The sequence below is a fragment of the Toxorhynchites rutilus genome, chromosome 3, assembly GCF_029784135.1.
Source record: "Toxorhynchites rutilus septentrionalis strain SRP chromosome 3, ASM2978413v1, whole genome shotgun sequence".
Classification (NCBI taxonomy): domain Eukaryota; kingdom Metazoa; phylum Arthropoda; class Insecta; order Diptera; family Culicidae; genus Toxorhynchites; species Toxorhynchites rutilus.
In genome coordinates, this window is record NC_073746.1 from 112,384,514 (window position 1) to 112,398,450 (window position 13,937).

Sequence of the window (13,937 nt, forward strand, 5' to 3'; positions counted from 1 at the left end):
GTAATCTGAAAGTGTCAAATTCCCATTTTAGTCCGTCTCGATCTTTAGATCCTTCAATGCTTTGTGAAAGTTTATGTCAAACTTTGTACGTTGTAATGTCGTCTGTGAACTGTTGTCTCGTGTTCGTGTATTTATTGTATTTCGAATTCAATTCAACTTTGATGGAGTTCCCTTTTAAACATACTTCTGTACTGATTGGTGTTTTTGGATATATTTTCCATTAAAATATAGCCACAAGTGTTCATGCATACAAACTCCCCTGTGAATTACCGTTACAAGTTCCATTATAATTAACGTTATATAGAGTAAATAATTCATAAATTCAAATATTGACGCACATTAAGAGTGCCAAATTAGAAAACAGGTCACGTTTTTATGAAATATAGTTAACGTTAATATCTATTTTTACTGCGGACGGATTTTAACGATTTGCATACCAATCGAATCGGAAATTTTCTATGATTTGTTTGATATGCTATACATTACAATATCATAGGTTTAAATTGATGAAAAATTGGAAGCATTCCCATTTCTCCATACATTTGTTATGTCCATTTGTGTGCTTTCCCGAACAGAACTGTCAATAACGAACAACCTATGCAGCCGCTAGAACAGAAACAACGAAGAGGGATAGTGAAAAGAGAATATTTGCGAAGTAAATTTCACCCTTGCATAGTAGGTAAGGTGTCGCTAGCGTATAAGTATAGCATCTCCTCTGAGGAAAATTCACAGAATCTTTCTGTGCCCGATACAACAAAGGTCGCTTATTCTGCTCGTTTTGTGTTTTATATTTCCCCTCGAGCTGTGAATTATTAGTGCATTGTTCTCCCAAAGCAAGAAAGAATCGTTGCTTCTCGAAATGGTTCTACAAAACCACGCAAGCCATTAAACCTTTTTAGGGTCCTCGGAACTTTTTACCAAAGAGTGATTTATGAAATTTCGACGTATTCGCAAATAATATCCGAAATGATAAGACAACGAATTTAAAAACAAAAAAAAATTAAATAGTAGAACTACGCTGTTATTTTATATGAGTCGCTTATTTATTCTTTCGGATATTATTTATAATGCTGTGAAATTTTAGAATAAACTGCTTAGTAGAATAAACTCTGAAATGGTTTTTTCATTTTAAAATCAGTTGACAATAATTGATTGATGATTCATTCTTGCCCTCGCAAAACAATACACTTGCTGATCGTATGTCGCAATTTATTTCATGTCAATGCATTGAAAATTTCCCTCGAACGTTATTCCGGTGGCTTTTTTCGCAATTGACATAGACTCGGCTACAGTCGATTATATACATGTTGCACCAGCACCATTATTCCACATCACATAACTACATCAATATATCTTTGGCACTGCATGGAAACAACAACATTGACAACACTTTCAAGTATCAAATATCACGATACATGTTATTTAGTATTGTCTCAAAGGAATCGGAATAGGCATCGTTCGTACAACGTAAACCAAGCGCCAAACAAGCGTTCGCCATAGCATGCATATAGAGCCATACATTGGTGGCTTGAAACTACTAGGAATTTCAACACTTCTCATCATTTTGCGCTATTCTCAAAAGAAACGCTTCTGTTAATATTACTGGCCTCGAAAAGAGGTTGCATTACTTTCTCATCCTCGAGAGAAGCGCAGTTGTCACCCTTAGTGGAGGAAGTTTTGCTATTGGCAAGCGAAATATAATCACATACAAAATCGACATTTACTTTCTTGGTTACTAAACAACGAAATAAACTCTGTTTGTTGATAACAACCTCGAAAACAGTAGCAATGCTTCATTATGATCAATATTAGCGCAAATGCAATCCTAGTTGAAGGCAGTCGCGACTGACACGCGAACCCAAATAACTTATAACATTCCAGTAAGACATTCAAGATGCTTGGTATTCCCCAAATAATTTTTCGGCGCACAACCTTAACGCTTGCTTCGCCATAACGTCAGTTTAATGCATTGATGCATTCTCAAAGGCACCAACGAAGCCCTTATGATGACGGAAAACAAACAATGTTAACTGCTTGGAAAAAGACTGAATTATGCCACACAGCTTGTACTCTGCTGCAACATGCGAATTCGCTGATGAGTTTGCCCGACGAGCGACCGCCTTCACCACCAGCGGGCGGATCTTGATTTTGTTGCTGCCTGGGTAACGGCGTTTACATTTTCGACCGACGCGCCGAAATCGCCTACTTCGCTGTTGTTCGATGCGGTGTCACATTCGCGAAGGCTCGGTTCAGTGCGAGCGCTTTTCACTGCACCAACATCGCGTGCATCATTAGATGACGCTTGCCTCGAAATGTTATTGCCCCTGGCAATGCGTTCGTTTTTTGCAGAGCTAGAGCCTGCCTTCTTCTTCTTCTTGCTCATCCCACACTACGTCCAATTTATAACGCGAAAAGAAAAACACACGATACGAATAACGCAAAAAACGAACAGAAAAACCAAACGACGATATCCAAGTTGGATTACCACTGGTGGGGTCCAATCTTAGATCGAAGCACAGTGAAAGCAAAGTGAACTGGATTGCTCAAAAGTCCGATGCCGAATGAAAGTTTGCCTCAGCGAGACCCACTGTTTATACTCTAGGCAAGTATTCCCCTTCATTCTTCTACTTTTCCTTTATTCACGGAGACTTTAAATCCTACGATTTCCCTTCCGTTGGTCGTCGATAAGTTGCTCGTTATTGACAGCTCTGTTCGGGAAAGCACACAAATGAACAGAAGAAATGTATGGGAAAATGGAAATGCTTAAAGTTTTCATGAATTTTAGCCATTTACAAACCAGGGGATTCTAATGTATAGCATATTAAACAAATCTTACGGAATTTCCGATTCGTTTAATATGTAAATCGCCAAAATCCGTTCGCGGCAAAAATAGTTATTAACGTTAACTTTATTTCATAAAAACGTGACCTGTTTTCTGATTTGGCACCCTTAATGAAAGACGTAGTTCTACGTCAAAATAGATTGCATAGTCCTACGTCCTAAGCGATCGTGTCTCGGATACAACACCTGGAGTTTTAATCACATTAAAACAATATGTAGGGTGTTCAGATTATTTAAATGCACACTTAAAATAAATACGTCAAGTGAAACCTTTTTCTATGTTTGGCAACACCGGAAAATGAATTTATATTAAACCGTTTTTTTTGCATTTTTTCTACATTCTTGAATGGTTCAAAATGTTTCATTCAAAGTGATGATCATTAGAAGTATCACATATTTCAGACGATTTTTGAACGTTCCTCCCAATCCCTGCATGTTACTTTAATTACAAACATGAATTCTTCCACTGCAGGTTATTTTTGGACAAAGTAGTGCTTCAAAATCTTCCACCACAATTTTTTGCGCAATACCCGACTTGTTGAACACTATGGAAAAATAGTTCTCACATCTTCAAAATGACAAGCGCTTCTCAGATTGATTCGATATTAATTTACCGTTAACTTAATATATCTCTATGCAAATATTACCAAAACACAGCTGCTGCGAATACTTTTTAATTAAAACAACACTTTCAATCTGTATGCTTTTAAGCGGCGTAAATGTTTCAAACCGCACATTAATCACCATTTAACTGCTCGAAATAAATCAGCTCTATCATCAAACGGCCCGAGCGAATCAATTTCCCGACCGGCAGCTATTATTATTGAACCTCAGCAGCTTGTTTCACATTTCAATTCACCCCCAATCAAATGCATCATCTCTCTTTGAAGTCAAATTGATGCATTCGTATAAATCGTGTTCTGGTACGACTATCGAAATAAAATATTGCCATTCTTCATAACGTCAGTGCACTGATCCACTCGGATCCTATCCGCAATGAGTATAGCAATGGAAGTTTTGATTGAGCCAAACAAATTAGGCAACATTCAAACTAACCATTACAGAGGAAATTGATTACTGTTCTGTTATTGCACCGATGCTCGGTTTATCCGCCCGGTGCATTTCTTGTTTTGTTGAAGCGCTTCTGCTAGTGGAAGGTTTTGTGTATTGCTTAAGTTTGGGAAAACTTTCAAGGAGGACCCTTCTTGATTTCAGTATTGTTTGAAGCTGGAGTGCAGTTTGGTGTGATCGAGTGGAAAACTTAGCCATTTTGGGGTTGACGAATCGGGTCAGGAGAAGACCGATTGAAAAAGGACATTCCTTTCTGCTGTTGTGTGTTTTAGTTGGAAGAGAAAATTTCAATCTAAACGACAAATGGGGAGCGTGTTTCAACGTGGTGAGAAGTTCATTGGCACCGACAGTCGAAAACGATACAAATGGATCGTAGAATCAATGAATCAAATGACAACGAGATTGAGTTATATCCGTACCAAAAAACAGCTTATAGTAAGGGGCTGTCCACATACCACGTGGACAAAAAAAGTACGATTTCAGACACCTCCCTCCTCCTCCGTGGACAAGTATGGACATTTTCTGTACTCCTCCCCCTATTGTCCACGTGGACATTTCTCCATTTCTTGGAAAAAAACAGGAAGTGGGTTATATCTATGGTATAACCGCAAGGGTGACGTAGGACTATCGTTGATTTAGAAATCATTTGTTTGAAGTTGAATCTAAATCCATTCTGAATGAATGAATAAATGAATACTTGGGGGACTTCGAAAACGAGAGCGTTACGTTGGAGGCACAAGGTTTTATGCATCCAATATACTGCCGTTCTACGCATAGTTGTCCCATGTTCCAAAATCAGCAACTAAGAAAAACGCAATCAAAGTTTTCTCGCATATTTGTCTACCAAAAGTTTTAAGCATTTCAATTTAGCAGTACACCGGGTTTTTTATAAGCATTATACTATTGTTCAATGAAATGTGATGAGATCCTCTCACTGAATCAATTAAGCTTGATTACGGGATTAAAAATTCATGGTGGGACTGTTATGCCTAGAATATCAACATGGGACAATTGAACTTGATGTTGTTCTTTGGTATATTGGGAACAAATAATATTTTTTTGTGTTTTTTCGAAAGATTATGCTTAGAAACATCGTTTTATGAAGAAATGAGTGATCTGCAACACCTTCGCAGAATATAAATCTCATTGTTATTAGGCATTCGCTAGCAAGGTGTACACGTGTTCTGTTAAAATTTTTCTTATTTGTTTGAGAATTAGTTCGTTCTTCCAAACCAAAAAATTAGGCCTACTGAAAGCGTGACATCAAATTCTTGTACTTGAACCGCCTTATTCGATATGGATCTACAAAAAATACATGGTGGGACAGTTATGAATAGAATATCAACATGGGACAATTGAACTTGATGTTGTTTTTTTTAAAGTTGGGAATAAACTACATGTTTTTTGTGTTTTTCCATAAAATTATGCATAAAAACAACGTTTTATGAAGAAAAGTGGAAATCGTCAAAAAGTAACATGGGACAACTATGCGTCGAACGGCAGTATAGGATACGAAAAACCTTGTTCTGAAGAATAATCTTCAGAAGCTTTCATGCTAACTGTACTTGATTGACAAATCACAAACCCAAATGTATTATATGGATATTTTATGGATTGAAAACATTAAAATAAACTCTTTCGCTTGAATGTAATTTTCAATTCCAAGGGGAACTGGCAGATTATTTTCCAGCAACGATTATATATTTCCACATTTTCCTCGATACTGGAAGCCCACCAGTGGTTAATGCCAACTCGATAACTCGATAATAGCACTTGATTGAAACATATTTGGTCACAGTGTTACATGGATAGAAAACATTCAAATAAACTCTTTCACATGAATGTATTTTTAAATTCCCAGAGGAACTGGCAGATTATTTTCCGGATCTTTCTCGATGCTGAATGGGATCCAAACGGAAAGAATTCCGTGCGTGTATGTGTGTGTGTGTAGCGGCTGTTTCGATGGTCACCTTCTCTTCTCCTGAAGGATCGGCTTCTCTGTGCTCCCTCACAGTTTCAAACAAACTGCTTGCGTTTCAGGGCAGATCTCGATCCATCGCTGTCCAGCACCCTCAGCAACAATGTTGTCTTGTCGATGTCCTCACGAAAAATGAATGCGTCTCACCACCAGAATATCGCTTAAGTATGCTTTTTGTGCGTGATTGAATCGAGAGAAGGCGTGGTTTACGATGGCAATTTGGAAGGCAAACTAGAGGGGAATGAACTCTCTGAGCTCGGAACTTTCGGCGACTGAGCAATAATCGATTGCGGGCGCATACAATATTGGATACGGAAATATCCTACTGATGGGGAAGAATAATCTTCTGAAGCTATCCTGTTAATTGCGATTGATTGAAAAACCACAAAACCAAATGTATTTGGTCACAGTGTTACATGGAAAGAAAACATTCAAATAAACTCTTTAACATGAATATATTTTGAAAATTCCCAAAGGAACTGGCAGATTATTTTCAGTAACGATTAGATATTTCCACATTTTCCTCGATACTGGAAGCCCACCAGTGAGTTAAAAAATAAAACTAATTTTATTTTGACGAGAGCGAGGCTCTTCGTTTATTGAACACTAAAAAGGGACTGGTCATTATATCTATGCTAGAGTCTTACAAAGCCTGGCTCTAGCATTATCTCATTTTTACACATTATCTCGTCTCGTTCTTATCGCATCTCTTTCGTTATCTCGGGTCGTTATTCCAGGATGCGTGCTGACGGAATGGTACAGCACCGATTGCTGCACTGTGTGTTAACTAGTGGTTAATGCCAACTCGATAACCACCTGTTAATAGCACTTGATTGAAATATATTTGGTCATAGTGTTACATGGATAGAAAACATTCAATTAAACTCTTTCACATGAATATATTTTGAAAATTCTCAAAGGAACTGGCAGATTATTTTCCAGCAATGATTAGATCTTTCCGGAACTTTCTCGATGCTGAATGGCATCCTCAATTCTTCGAACAGCTTTAGGGAACAACAACTCGTGAAGCTATTTGTTTTGCTGTTTGTTTTCTTCCAAATTTCAATTACCATGTGATCACGTTATGAAACTTAATATTAGGCTGTCAAAAAAGTCCTGCGGTATTTCCTCGAGGTGACGTCGTAAGCGCGTAGTTCTAGTTGTATTCATTGTATCGAGTCATACTATAGCTTGTTGGAAAGGTATTTTTGCGCGCTATAATATTGTCCTTGACTGTGTTTTGTTTGGTAATGTCGTTCGTGAGTTATAGTGTCGCAAATATGGAGCAAAATAAAGAGAAAATCCGACATATTTTACAGTACTACTATGACAAAGGCAAAAATGCATCTCAAGCTGCCAATGAAATTTGTGCAGTTTATGGACCCGATACAGTTTCCATTTCCACCGCACAACGATGGTTTCAACGTTTTCGTTCTGGTGTAGAGGTCGTCGAAGATGCGCCACGCTCCGGAAGGCCTGTCGTCGAAAATTGCGACAAAATCGCTGAATTAGCCGAGAAAGACCGGCATAGTAGCAGCCGTAGCATCGGTCAAGAGCTGGGGATAAGTCATCAAACCGTTATTAACCATTCGAAGAAGCTTGGATTCACAAAGAAGCTCGATGTATGGGTGCCACACACGTTGACGCAAAAAACATCTTTGGCCGTATCGACGCATGTGAATCGCTGCTTTTTTTTTTATTAATTCGTTTATTTTTACAGGCTCAGTTACTTAAGTTTAAAGGAGCCGAATTCTTAAATATAATTTAAAACTATATATATAAACAATTTTTCTTACATCTATGGTTAGTAAGGTGGAAAGTGAATCGCTGCTGAATCGCAACAAAATCGACCCGTTTCTGAAGCGGATGGTGGCTGGCGATGAAAAGTGGGTCACTTACGACAACGTGAAGCGCAAACGGTCGTGGTCTAAGCCCGCTGAAGCGGCTCAGACGGTGGCCAAGCCCTCATTAACGGCTAGGAAGGTTCTGCTGTGTGTTTGGTGGGATTGTCAAGGAATAATCTATTATGAGCTACTTCCCTTTGGCCAAACGCTCAATTCAGACCTGTACTGCCAACAACTGGACCGTTTGAAGGTAGCACTCATGAAGAAGAGGCCATCTTTGATAAACAGAGGCCGCATTGTCTTCCATCAGGACAACGCCAGGCCACACACTTCTTTGGTGACGCGCCAGAAGCTCCGGGAGCTCGGATGCGAGGTTCTTTTGCATCCGCCGTATAGTCCGGACCTTGCACCAAGTGACTACCACCTGTTTTTGTCCATGGCGAACAAGCTAGGTAGTCAGAAGTTAGCCACAAAAAGAGGCCTGTGAAAATTGGCTATCCGAGTTTTTTGCCAATAAGGAAGCGAGCTTCTATAACAGGGGTATTATGAAGTTGGCATCTCGTTGGGAACAAGTCATCGAACAAAACGGCGCATATTTGACTTAAAACAGATGATTGTAACTAATTTTATGAATAAATGAAAATTCAAAAAAAATACCGCAGGACTTTTTTGAAAGCCTAATATTTACTTTATAGCAAAACATCACATGTGGATCTAATCTCAGACATTTTCTAGCTGCAAGCGCAAGCTGTCTGAACTGTGAGTTTTCAAAAGAATCAGACAATGAAATCAAGTGCTTCGTAATTGGAATACAGTGATTGCAAATCATAACATATATAAAGATATAAACATGTTGTGTTGTGCTATGTAGTTCAACTCCAAAATTACCGATCAAACTAATAGATGTAAGTCAGCGCCTAATAACTGATGCCGTTCAATGCCCTAGACTAATGAAGGAGAGCTTTGATAACTGCTAACTGCTACTTGCCTAACTATTTTATAGCTTTTAGTACATTATTATGTTTAATCACAATTAAACCGTTTAACTTAAAATTTTTTGTTCTACTTATTTTATTTTCTATGCGCACAGTTTTGTTCCACAATCCTTCGTCATTCTTCATGCAACTTGCAGAATTCATCATCGCAGAACTTCTTTGTTTTCTCGTCAAAAAACTGTGTCCAATGAGTCGAAATTCTTTTTTTTATCCCATTTGTTCATTTATTTAGGCTCATTAGCATTTTATCGTGTACACGTCACATGTTTTTGTCGAATATTTAAATAGTGCATTATACATTTGTCATATGAGGCGTAAGAGTATTCCTTTTATACCATTGCATATGGTACATTACACAATAGCCATCAAGGCGTAAGAGTATTCTATCCGTTCTTCCATTGTCCAGTTAGAAAACCGGACAGCGAAGACATTTGATATTATCATTATCATATCGATCTTATTTTGACCGTGCATCGATCTCCATCGCTGATAATTGAAAAATTGAAAAGAAAATATAAAAATTCAACGTAGTAGAGCATCGCTGCTGGGAAGACTTCTCTAAAGATAGGTCCGCGTGAATGAATTTGTTGTTCCAGTTTTTGAATAACATAAACGAAGCGGTTTTTACATTGAGAGCGGAAACTGAATCGAAACATCGAAAAACAATGTCGTATATTTTTAATATAACAACATTCCAGCATGCTTTGGTGGCATCTGAATTCTGCCAATATCGTCTGAATAGCGTTCCAGTGCTCATCGATAATGATAACGCAAGATTTTTAAAAATCAATAAAAATAATTTGATCGCTCTCAGCTCATGTGCGATACTCTCTGAATACAAATTGAAGCAAAGAATTTCAACGATACGCATAAATATGGAATTTCCACCGCGCACTACTATCAGACAGCAGAAATACGGACATTTTTTTTGCAATGCAGAATATTTTCCCTATATTGTTGAATACAGATATATATTTATTTTTTTTTTCAAAATATTTATTAGTGTCCACGTGGATGTAATCTAAACCCCCTCCCCCTCACCGTGGGCAAACGTGGACATTTTCGTAACCCCTACCCTCCCCCTGAAGTTGTCCACGTGGTATGTAATAAACCATTTTGCTGTTGTGTATGTTTGAATTACCTTTCTGACAAACAACTCTTCCTTGTTTTGCGGCCTCTGGAATGAGATGAAAAATAGGTACATTTCATTAAATTTCAATAATCTGTCAAAAACAATACGCAATTGAAAGAATTTATCCACGAGGAACTCATCACTAAACGCTGCTCAGAATGTTTCCAACTGATAACCATAATTGATAATTGATAGTTAATACATGTTTACAAAAGTGTTCAAGTGGCGGAAATAACGAGATCGGCAATCAACGACAACAGATGGTTGCCTGGACGAGTTAATGGAATGTCAAGAGTTGTGTTCGTTGTTGACGATCTGAACTTCCAAAGAAGAATCTTCGCGCAGTAGACGCAGCTGATTAGCAATGCAAAGTGGACTTTCGCTATTTTACATTTTTGGGCTGCTTCGTGGAAATCGGCTTCGAATATTTCCTTCGGGTGGAAAGCTCTAGTACGGAGCCCTTTCATTAAAGCCATTAAAGGTTCTAATCTTCAGCGCTTTTTCCCCAATTTTCTGGTGCGACGCCGAAAGGGCCGTTAACGATTTTTTCATTGCCATGGAGGGGGGATCCGAGTGGGATTGGGGTGTAATGAAGAGGTGAAAATAAACGACTTTTCAAGTGGTTCGTGACGAGCAACTGTTACTCTGCAAACTCCCGCAGCCGTTTTACTACCGTGTAAGCTTCCGCCGCCCGTTGTAAATTTATGAACATCAATTTGATTTAGGATATCATAATTTGAGCTAAATTATCCGTCACAACAACCATTTCGTTCGAGCCGTGTTTTAAAGCATGCGATATCCACATCTTGAATACAAATTACTATCATCTGCATCTGATTCAAACGCAACATCGTAAAAATCCCCCAATCCTTGGAGAATATTCACTATCATTTCGCTGGCACCGTGCTCCTTCTACTCGAAGCGACGGTTTTGCGATGGAGTGTAAAACACATACTTCCCAAAGGGCAAACGAAGGTGTAATAAATTCTGCGCAAATGGTGGTTTTCAATTTTCTCGAGATTTCGCTGCTGCTCTAGGAATTTATCCGCACCGCTTCACTGAAGAGCTCAGAGCTGTGCCACATATAATCTTATCTCGTGCTCCTTATCACATATACCTATTCCCATCAGCGGAGGAGCACTATGCCAGGGTGAACACATTGTTTCGGGGAGATTTGTGTTGAATTACTGTCAGTAATGAGACTTCATTATTATACTTACGTTCAAACTTTTCGAGATAACGAGTTGATCCAAGTTTTAATGTTTTGCGAAAAACCACCAAAAACAATGTTCATAGTTATTATCGACAATGGCGCCCGGATATGGTGTGCTTATTATCTTCCCCTGCGAGTCAACGGAAAGCACAATTCACGTCATAATCAATCTTATTTCCGGTAACTCCATGTTCTATCGATACCATTGAATAGCATCATAACAAATCGTGCGATCGCGAAGAATCTAACTTAATAAACACAACTTGTTGGTTAAAACAGTACCACCAAAGGGAATTGGTTTCCCAGAGTTTCAACGAAGGCCTGGCTTGAAGGGTTAGATCTTGACAGAAATGTTATTAGAACTATGTCCAGATTGATGTCCGGTCATTCCGCGCTAAATGCGCATCTCTTCCGCATAGGTCTTGCTACTAACAATTTATGCAATTGTGGTCAAGGATATCATGACATCGAGCACGTTGTTTGGTCGTGTAATGAATTTTGCAATGAAAGAATCACTGGTTGCCGATTCAGAGGCTCAAGGATTCACGCATGCCAGTTTGCGATATCTTAGCTACTCGCGACCCTAATTTTATGTTCCCCATATATATCTTCCTAAGAAGCGCTAATATTATTATTTAGGTCACATCTCCTACTCCCACTTCTCCATTCTCTCTTCTTTTCCTATTACATAAGCAGAACTTAGTACCCGTTGAGATAAGACCATTACAATAGTTATTAACATAGCAAGGTGACACTCACTACCAAAGGAATAAATTATATTTTTTTATATTGTTCTGTAGTTTTAGCTAATTAGACTTAAGTTAATGATTATGTAGCTATAATGTATTCAAATAGTTTAAAAATGTTGTTACGGATCGCCACGGATTCGACAAAGAGGAACACACATCGATTTAATTTCAAATCACTTTATTTACAAAACTACAAAAAATACACTAAACACTTGAACATCCGCGACACATCCTGGATCCGCACCTGGAAAAGGGATCAGAAAGTAATTTGAATATAAAATAATACTTATTGTCACTTACCTTTTTATCTGGAACAATAACCTGCAACAATATAAATATTGTTTTATTAATCTAAATGCATAACAATAAGTACTTACCCGCTTCATCGGGAACATTCGAGATTGCACATAATGCTCACAACGAGCATTCACAGGAAACGCAAACACCCATCACAACAATAACATTGCACAGGGTTTTCCATTTCGGGCTTCCGAAAGTATACAGCCCTGCGCTGACAACCGTTTGACATAGCTGTCAACCAAAGCGTCATATCGTTAGTTGGATGTCTGCCATTTTACAATATGGATCGTTTTAGCATCGCACAACGTGTTAATTTTGTTAAATTATACTATAAAAATGATCAAAAACCGGCAAATGTTTTTCGAACATTACGGACGGATTTTGGTCGTCATGGACGGCCTACAGAGCACATCGCTCATCGCTAATGTAGTGCGTAAATTCGAACAAACTGGATCCGTAGCGGATATTGTGAAACCTGTGCATCATCGTAATGTGCGTAATGTGCCGAAAATATTGCTGCTGTTGCTGCCAGTGTGGAGGATGACCCGAATGTTTCGATTCCACGGCGGGCTCAGCAATTGGCAGCAATGTCATTGTGGCGAATTTTGCATTTGGACTTGCATCTACATCCATATAAAGTCCAACTGGTACAAAAATTAGAGCGTGGTGACCATGGAATGCGTCGGGCATACGTCGATTGGGTGAACGAACGACAGCAGCAAAATGCTGAATTTTCGCATCAAATTTTCTTCAGCGATGAGGCACATTTCGAGCTCGGTGGCTATGTGAACACCCAAAATTTCCGTATATGGGGCTCAGAAAATCCACACGTGATTGTTGAGAGGCCATTGCCACCGCCCAAAGTCACTGTTTGGTGCGATTTATGGTCTGGTGGAGTCATCGGGCTGTATTTCTTTGAAAATGAGGACGGCGAGACGGTAACTGTGAATGGTGAGCGCTATGGCCGCATGTTAACCGTTTTTTTGCCACAAATTGAAGATATGGATACGGATGACATGTGGTTTCAGCAGGACGGCGCCATGTGCCACACAACACGACCGAACATGGCCATATTGCGAACGAAATTTGAGGGACGCATAATTTCGCGTTTTGGTGATGACAATTAGCCGTCCAGATCATGCGATTTGAACCCGCTAGACTTTTTTTTGTGGGGTTATGCGAAAGACAGAGTCTATGCCAATTCTCCGCAAACTCTTGAACATTTGGAAGACAACATTGACAACTGAAATTCACATGGTGAAGTGAACTGTTTGGTCGGTCGAAGTATCAAAGGTGTCGGGAAGTGTTCAAGCCCAGTTTCGAATCCACAGTTGTAGATTTTCATCCGTAACAAATGGTCGGTGTTAAGTCAGAGCGGACCAAGTCGCAAAATCAAAAACTTCGAGTTAGTGATTGTATTAGGTTAAACATTTTGTAAGCTACATTTCACGTTGATCAGATTTGGAAAATCACGCGTACAGCATGAATAACTTATCGAAATTGTTTTGAACGCTCAATGAAAGCCCTTTCTAGCACCAAACTTCAAACTAGTTTCTCTCAAAATCATAAAATTGTCACATGGCCCGGTCTGACTTAACACCGACCAAATGTACTGCTTGATGATGGCTCTTTATCCACTTGAGCCTAATAAAATAAATAAAGGAAAAAAAATCGAGGGATTGTATCCGAGACACGATCACTTTATTTACAATTTATTTACAAATCATTTCGGATATTATTTGCGAATACGTCAAAATTTCATAAATAACTCTTTAGTAAAAAGTTCCGAGGACCCTGAAAAGGTTTAATGGCTT

At 38.8% G+C, this 13,937-nt stretch overlaps 1 protein-coding gene across 7 annotated transcripts in view; it reads right to left on the minus strand.

Moving 5' to 3' along the window:
* The window catches only part of LOC129780097 (trissin receptor), a 306,026-nt gene that overhangs the window by 159,250 nt on the left and 132,839 nt on the right, over positions 1-13,937 (minus strand). For 6 of the 7 annotated variants that reach the window (XM_055788025.1, XM_055788026.1, XM_055788022.1 and 3 more), the window contains one exon: positions 9,871-9,906. The exons of the other annotated variant lie outside the window; for it this stretch is intronic. The gene's annotated coding sequence lies outside the window, so the exon portion shown is untranslated. The remainder of the gene's footprint in view (positions 1-9,870; positions 9,907-13,937) is intronic. 7 annotated transcript variants of the gene reach the window in all.